This window comes from Phaethon lepturus, unplaced genomic scaffold, assembly GCF_000687285.1.
Source record: "Phaethon lepturus isolate BGI_N335 unplaced genomic scaffold, ASM68728v1 scaffold958, whole genome shotgun sequence".
NCBI classification, from domain to species: domain Eukaryota; kingdom Metazoa; phylum Chordata; class Aves; order Phaethontiformes; family Phaethontidae; genus Phaethon; species Phaethon lepturus.
In genome coordinates this window covers 60,757-68,726 of record NW_010558040.1, presented here as the reverse complement: position 1 = coordinate 68,726, position 7,970 = coordinate 60,757, and the positions used below count along the sequence as shown (strand labels likewise).

The 7,970-nt window shown below is 41.5% G+C and overlaps 1 protein-coding gene across 1 annotated transcript in view; it reads left to right on the top strand.

The window, feature by feature from the left end:
- Positions 1-5,283: 5,283 nt before the first annotated feature.
- Positions 5,284-7,970, top strand: part of GART (phosphoribosylglycinamide formyltransferase, phosphoribosylglycinamide synthetase, phosphoribosylaminoimidazole synthetase) — a 33,782-nt gene continuing 31,095 nt past the window's right edge. Inside the window, exon 1 of the mRNA XM_010292914.1 lies at positions 5,284-5,316. The gene's annotated coding sequence lies outside the window, so the exon portion shown is untranslated. The remainder of the gene's footprint in view (positions 5,317-7,970) is intronic.

The window sequence follows — 7,970 nt, the reverse complement described above, 5'->3', positions numbered from 1 at the left end:
TTCCTGCTGGCGCTTGCTGCATCCAGGCCGCCGCGGAGAGCGGGCCTCGCATAAAAACCCGGGCGGCTTTTGGTGCCGGCGTTCAGCTCTGCCCTGCGCCTGTGCTCATGGAGGGGTGTGTGGGGATCTGGTTGCTAAGGGCTTATTAATTTATATATTTATTTTAACTGCGTGTCCCTGGCCAGATTTACTTCTGGGGAGCTTGGTGTGTAGCATTTTTAAACGTACTGCACTTTAAAGTACTTTAAAACGCTTTTATTTCTAGGATTTTTTTTTTCCCTCTGCTCTGTTTGGCTTTGAAAAATGGTGAAATATTTGCTTTAAAGTAAATATTAAACTTCTATCCTCTCTTGTTTTGGACTTTGACTCACTTTGATTCTTCCCTTGCTGTTTGAAAAGCTGGGGGCTTACCAACATTGTCCCTCTTTTTTTTTTTTTCCCCCCCAATCTAGCCAGTGGCTACTTGTAATTAATGAGCAGAGTTGATACTATTTCACTATGTTGTGTGTGTAACTGAAATAGTAACACAGAAGGGGCATTTCTCTCCCCCTCGTTCATTCTGATTCTCACCTAGCTTCTGCTGAGGCTTTGATGGTGGAAGACACTAAGCACTTCCAGCTGCCTACATAGTTTGACGTGTCAAAATTTAGTACTTTGGGGAGGGTAATAAAACTTTTAAGGTCCATTTATTTTTAGTAGTGAAACTTGCAGTAACATTTTGTTTAGGAAACACACAATCAGCTGTTTGGAGGACCACACTGGGAGGTGGGATGCCTGCCTTGCAGATCTTCAATTCAGGTCATGAAAGGCATATGTTTTATTCTCAGCTTTGGTTCAGGCCTTCAGTGTGATGCTCTGGTTTCTGCAGGAGTGAAGCACAGATAATAATGACTTCTCTTGGGTGGTTTTGTTTTGTTTTATAAAGCTGTCTGATACACCACACTATATGGTGAGATGAGAGCCAGGAATTAGTCCTAAATAAAACACATGAGTAAAAGAAGCTTATTTAAACTCAAAGCTATAACTAAAAACTGTAATTGCCACCTGATTCTGGAGGCCTCTGAAGTCCTTAGGCAATTCTTTACAGTATTGAAAGCTGAGGAAATTAAAAGTTCTTTAAGGATGTGCTGTTTTCCTTCAGGATGAGCCTACTGCTGCCCTAGGCTAAAACTTGCAGTTCCGTCATTATATTTTGCCAGTTTAGGTGCCATGGCTGTTTGTTTCTCTACCTTGCATTGCACCAGCAGAGCTGCCTGCACAACTGGCATGGTGAATTCCCTCAGGAAACTGATCCATACAGGGAAAAAAATGTGGAGAGGCATGGATGTCTCCCCTTTTCCAGCCCTCATTTGATTCTCTGATCCAACTTGCCTTGTGACCGTAAACAGGCTGGGGCATGAAGGAGGAACAAGCAGTTTGGTGAGAAGGTAAATTGTGAAGCAGCATTTGTCACTGATTGCATTATGGTCTCTCAATCAAGATGATCTGAGGGTGCAGTGTATAGGACAGCTGGGCTGATGAGCAGTTTGCTGCAGCAAAAAACAAATCTCTTTTCACTCTCTCTGGCTGCCACCTTCTGCTGCTTCCCTTGTACTGGCTGTAGTGGTTGCTTCATCCCTCAGTGAGTTAGTTCAGCTCACTAAACTGGCAGAAAAGTATTTCCTTTATATGCGCATATACATATATTTACTGTGTTGGTTACTGTTGTAGTGTTAGTTTTCCAGCATTATTGGCTGCCTGATCCAAGTGACTGCACACCCTTGGCACACAGACGGGTGGGAGAGGGAAGGAGAGACTGGAGGTGGAGAAGTTGGTGGGACCAATGGGGAGCTGCACTGGCAAAGGGCTGCGCGAGCCAATTGTGAAACACCAGTTGGTGAACCTGCAGCTTGCGCACTTCAGCCTCGGGTTGGTCTCCCAAGATTGAACATGGTCCAGCAGTTGGCAGAGGTTCACTGAGAAGGCCAGATCGGAGCTCACCTTGTGTGTACCAAGATCTGTGTGCACTTACAATGTGAAGCAGACTTTTAAGAAACGACTCAGCCTAATGATTAGAGCATTCATTGAGAAAGCAGAAGAGCAGGGTTCAGCCTGAGGGGGTTTGGGACCATGCGATCTGACTTCTGTTGAGAAGCCAAGTAAAGGCAGGTTCCTGGGGGGGAGTATGGCAGCAGCCTAGCTGTTGAAGTTGGGAGGAGGAAGTCCTAGGTTTTGGATTCTTCTCCAAGTGGTTCTTTAAATATTTTATCCCATTACAGGTCTACGGAAAAAAAAAAGCATAAATGGTCCTGACTGCTAGGGCTAGAAACTAATACTGCATTCGGTGGGGAGGCAGCTGAACTGCACAGCCTTCCTAGTTTTGTGTTCTTGCTGGGTCCTGTAAGTCTTCATTTCTTTTCCTTCTTCGGCCTAACTTCAAGAGGAAGAATAAACCTTCTCCTTTAGTCCAAAGCCAAGTGATAAGAGCTCTTCTCCAGGGACTTGGGGTGGGGCGGTTTAAACCTTCTCAGTGACACTGTGCTTGGGTTCTTTGTGTTTGGGGTAAATGCTGTCACTGCTGGGCCATTTTGTAGCCTAAGCTCTAGGAAAGGTAGGAGTTAAGACGCTTTGGTCAAGGACCGTATCTTTTGTATAAAGCAACTTGAATGCCTGCATCAGGTTTCCTGAATCCTAGTGTTGGGAAGCTAAGGTATGGCAGCTTTTAAATAAGCTGCAGCTAAGGTTAAATGTTACACGTGCAGTGATAAGAGTGGATTGGTGCTGCCTGAAAGGCAGGTCTTGCCCTCAAGTTCTGCTCAGCTCTGTTGTCCCATCCATTCACTGTTAGTTTCTCTAGACCTTGTCTGATTGCACTTTAAGCCAGTTCATCGTACAGAAATCTGTTTTGGATTGTTGTGGTTTTTTTCCTTAGGTTAGTTTTATGGAATCTCAGTGAGTTGACTATACTCAGATGAGCACTGGAGCCAGTACAAGGAAGGGGAAGGTGTTCACGACACTCTTTTCAATGACAACAAGGTACATGAATGGGTCCAGCAATAATGCATGTGTAAGTTTTCACAGCAGAGTTTAAACCTGCTTGAGCAGCAAATACCTTTCAGTGAGGAGCTGAAGCACTTTGGATGCTGCACAGTGCAATATATTAAATATATTAAGTGTTATATTACACTTATATACTTAAGTGTTATCATTGTCACTCCACCCTCAGCTCAGAATTTGTTGAAACTAAGAAGTATCTTTTTAAACTACTTTGGTTTGTGGCAGCTTTTCCAAACAGGTTTTCCAGATTTGTGTTATTTCGCTCTCCAAAGTAAAACATACTCCACACAGGTCTCTCAATGAAGGAGCACAGAGAAAGCCAAGAGCACTGGAGCTTAACCTAAAAAAAAAAAAAGGACATCATCTGAAGCAGGGAGCTGTCACCAGTCATGCTTGTTACTGTTTGTGCTATATTGCATAGATCTTATTTTAATTGCACCTTTTTACTGCTTTAGTTAGGGGTGAGGTAATAAGACAATGGCTTATTATGAGACTCCACCTAGTTGAGATAAAATATTTAGGTAAGTTGCACCACACACTTACAATATGAAACTGAAACTTGGGATGAAATTGCTTAAGGAGTTTACATTTTCTTATACAGTTATCTTCATAAATACAACCAAGTTTAACCCCCAAGTCTGTGCATAGGCTTAGTTCAAGGAAGAGCCAACAGCTCATGTCCCTTCAGCAGCAGCAATTGAGTTAGTAACCTCATCTCACTTCTACCTGTGTTTGAAATCTCACTGTGCCTTGTGGAGGAGTCAGGATGGAGGATGCTATCAGACACGGTTGGTTTTGCCCTCCTCACTTCTATTTTCTCTGGTCTACAGGCCCTGACCTAGTGGGAAGAGTTGCCGAACTTCTTGGTGAGCCCTACCTTTTGTGGAGGATAAAGGTCTCTAGGCTGATGCTCGTCCCTGCTGACTTACTACTGGTAACCTCAGGGATGGGGTCTGGAAATCAACTTGTCTTCAGTATATCCTCACCCCTTGGATACATGGAGTGATTAGCTTGTTTCTGCTTTGCTGTTCTTATTTCCTAAAAGGACCTAGTAATAGACCCTTGCCTGAAATGCCACCTGTCTTTATTTTAAAGCATCTTTTAAACAAACATATCTTCCTTCTTTACAGTAGCAGACAGTGGTTGCTTAAGGTAGTTACATACAGTGTTTTGGAATCTTTTTGAAGTTTAAGTTTACGTATTGCTTCCAAATAAACCCGAGTGTGTGATAATCCTCACAGAAGAAATATCTACCTTGTGAATGGCTTTTGGCCTTTTGAGAACAAATTTTTGGCTCCTGCATTACTGACAAAGTAAAAAGAAATGTCGCCTCTTGGAATTTTCACTTTTAATACAAGAGATTGCTGTGCAGCAGAGGGCCTACACAGCATCTTTTTATGTCAGTGTGAAAAAGAAAGATTGCAAGTGCTAGATTTGAGCATCGTAAACTGGGATTGCCACCAGAAGTTCTTCTCAAGCTACATCCCTAAATAAAAGTTGCTAGGATACCACTTGTGGGATGCACAACTAATATTGAGTTTCAAAACAAATGGCTGAAACTTTTTACTCACATTTTGCTATGAAATGGTTAAAATTTATTTGAACACATGATATATGGCTTGCTCTATTTACCTGCTCCTGTATAAAACTTTATGCTGTATATTATCGATTTTTTTTCAGCTGACAGTAGTATTAGAATACATTACTATTGGGGAAAAAAGGAAGTGATTATTTGAATTGTCAGCATGGTGAGTTACTTTAGCTGGCAACAGCGTCACTGGATCTTCAAGCCTGTCCTACTATTTTTAAGCAGTAGGCTTAATGGAGCATGAATGTGCATCGTGCACCTTATTCTTTCATACTGTTGATATGCATAGGACTATGCATAGCCTTATTTTTATGCATAGCAAAAATGCGTAGCTTAGTTTTTAGGTAAAAAGAGAATGTTTACAATCTGATTAGTAAACAGTTTTTAACTGCAGAAAATACCTAGGATGGGACAGAATTTATTTTGCATGTTTAGAAACAACAGGATGGGCTGCTGCTCTGCGAAGTTTTTGCTCCTCGCTCCTAGACCATTTGTATGCAAGTGTCTGTCCCCTCTTCCCAGCTGAAATGGCTGAACTTTCCCATTCATTGGCTAGCTGCACAGTGTCGTCAATGGGGCGGTAATATTGGGACAGGGGTACTACATTTTAACTGGAGGCTGCTTATCTCCTTTCTCTTTGCTCATCTGAACTCCAGTACTACTTTCCTCAGACTGGCAGCACGTAGGATAGAGTAAGTATGTTCCCTGTTCGGGTTTGAATCTCTGCACTCAGTTCTGAGGTACTTGTAAGAAAATACTGTACTGAGTATAGTTCACTTATTATTGATAAAATTGGCCTTAAAAATTATTATTTAATGACAACTGTCTGCAGACAGCACTGGAAACATATTTGTTCGGTTTAACTTTAGTGTAGGAGATGGCTGCCTGCTACATGATAAATGTTTATTATTTTATATTGCATTCTTTTGTCCTAGGTAACTGTCTTTATCTAATTCATCCCTTTGTTGTAGTCAGCCCCTTTTATCTTTTCTTTTTGCTTGAATTGTAATATAAAAGAGGTTTAGTGTAACTTGACATCCCAGATATGCCATAACTGATAATTTTTACCCTAACATTTTTTTTTAATTGTAAGTAATCCTGGAGTTTTGTAATTAAAACATCTCTGCAACTTTGCAACATGTATATTTTGTCAAATACTGGTGATTAGAAAGCTATTGGTCTTCCTCCACCTGAAACTACAATTAAGTTTTAACTCTAGTATGTTTAGTTCATAGTGAACAACTCAGTGTTAATTTTCTGGTTTTGTTTGTTTTGTCTTTATTCTGACTGGATGTTTTGCCTAAAAGTATACCTCTCTGAACAAATCATTCCTTCGTTTAAATACAAATGGCGTAGGAATACCTTCTAAAACACATCTGGGCTCTTCCTGTCTGAAGTTTGTATTACAGAGGACTTGGATTGAAAAATTAAAAAAATTAAAAATTGAAATCACTGTATGTGTTGCACACTGCCCTCAGAGCAGAAGCCATTTCCTGCATAGCCCAGGTCCTTGGGAAGGATGGGTTTCTCCAGGGCCAGACTATCAGAGCAGCTTTATACAAGTCAAGCTGTAGCAGCTGACGTGGGGGAGAGGGACACGTCCCTGCCCTTATCAGTTGGCTGAAAATCTGCTTACTGTCATGTCTTTTTGCTTTTCCCTTAGAAATATGTTGGGTTTTTTCTTTTCTTTAGTTTGAGATGTGCTTTGTGCTAGTCATCCTCTCTTGTCCTCCTGCAAAGGAGGGGACTGCGGAGGCATTCTGACTTTTCGCTGCTCTTGGAAATAGAGCTGTCACCTCTGTGCATTCAAGCTGCATCATGTGTCGAGGTTTTTTCTCTGAGCTCGCCTTGGGAGGCACTGTACACACTGGCAAGCACAGGTCAACGACCAGCCGCTTAATGGAAGAGGCACAGGAAGCGACCAAGGGTTGCCTTGTTACGTGTGCTGGGATTACAGCAGGGAGACTGGTTGTTCCTTTTGACTAAAACTCTTATCTGGGCTGTGTTCCTCCCCCCGATGAATGGGAGGTCATTCATACAGCAGAGGGACGCATCAGGCCTCTTCGCTGGCCATGCAAAGTCCTTTAAATACATCATACATTTTTCCACATGAAATTCTTTTTGTTTACCCTCATTACTTGAAATACTTTAAACCATTTTTATAGGTTTAGATCATTATTTTGCATATGTTCTGATTTAAGGCTTTTAGATTATTTTCTGCAAGTAATGCACACTGCACTTGGGCTTAGGACCAACTACCAATTTTTAGCAGCTCACCTTCTGCTTCACTGACTAGATTCTTCAAGGGACCGTTTGACTTCTGTGAATAAAACTCTCACTTTAACCAGTGCAGTGGCATCATTTGTGTATATAATTTATATATAGTTGGACTAATGTGACTCCAACAGCTTATTCTTTGAATAGCTTAGGAGGCTAGCCTTTGCTTTTCAAGGAACTCCAAATAAAGACAGATGTACTTATTTTAAAAATTATGCACTTAAGTTATTTGTTTATTTACTGTTTCCTGAATTCCAGTGGGGTTTTTTTCAGTGTAAGCGAACTCCTCCATTCCCTTGGTGGTTGTATGGTATCATTATCACCAATTCTGAGGTGACGTACATCAGTAAATATGTAGAGAATACACATAGAATTAAACACGTCTTAAAAAGCAAAGGCTAACTCTCAAAGCCGCTCAAGTGAAAAATTGTAATATTGACATGAATCCAGTATGCGTAAGTTACGTGTACACACACACAAAAGGACATAGGGAGAGTGAAACAGAGAGTTCGTTTCATTTTTGTGACCATTTTGTTTCCCAACTGCTGAAAAGGTTTTGGACAGTTTATAATGAAATTGCAACCTTCATTCACACACCTGCTTTCTCCAGGCCCCAAGGGTGCTAATGTGTTTTTCTAAAACTCAGCAGAATGGGAGAGAGGAGTGGATGTCCTGCAGTACCTTCTCAGAGCGAGCTCCTTTGTAAAGGACACCTGCTCTTCCCTGTTGTTTGCCTCATGGTTGTTCTCTCCTAAGGAAAGCCAGAGCTGGAAGTTGATTTCCCTGTCTTACTGCTCTTAACCTTTCCTCTTCCTGAAGTATTTAGAGCTCTTTCAGATACTATGTCTAAAAAGTCTTGAGTGATCCCATTCAGCTTCCTAACACTGTAATACTGTGTTCATACAGTTAGTTCATCAGAAGGGCTTTGCCCTTTGCAGGCTCAGATTCTCCAGGAATTTCTACAGGTTACAGATCACAGCCTGGTCACTCATAAGGGTTATTCCTATATCACAGGCTTCTGAAGCAGTTGCCAATCTGACTAAAGGAAAACTAGGGTGGATTGTCCAGC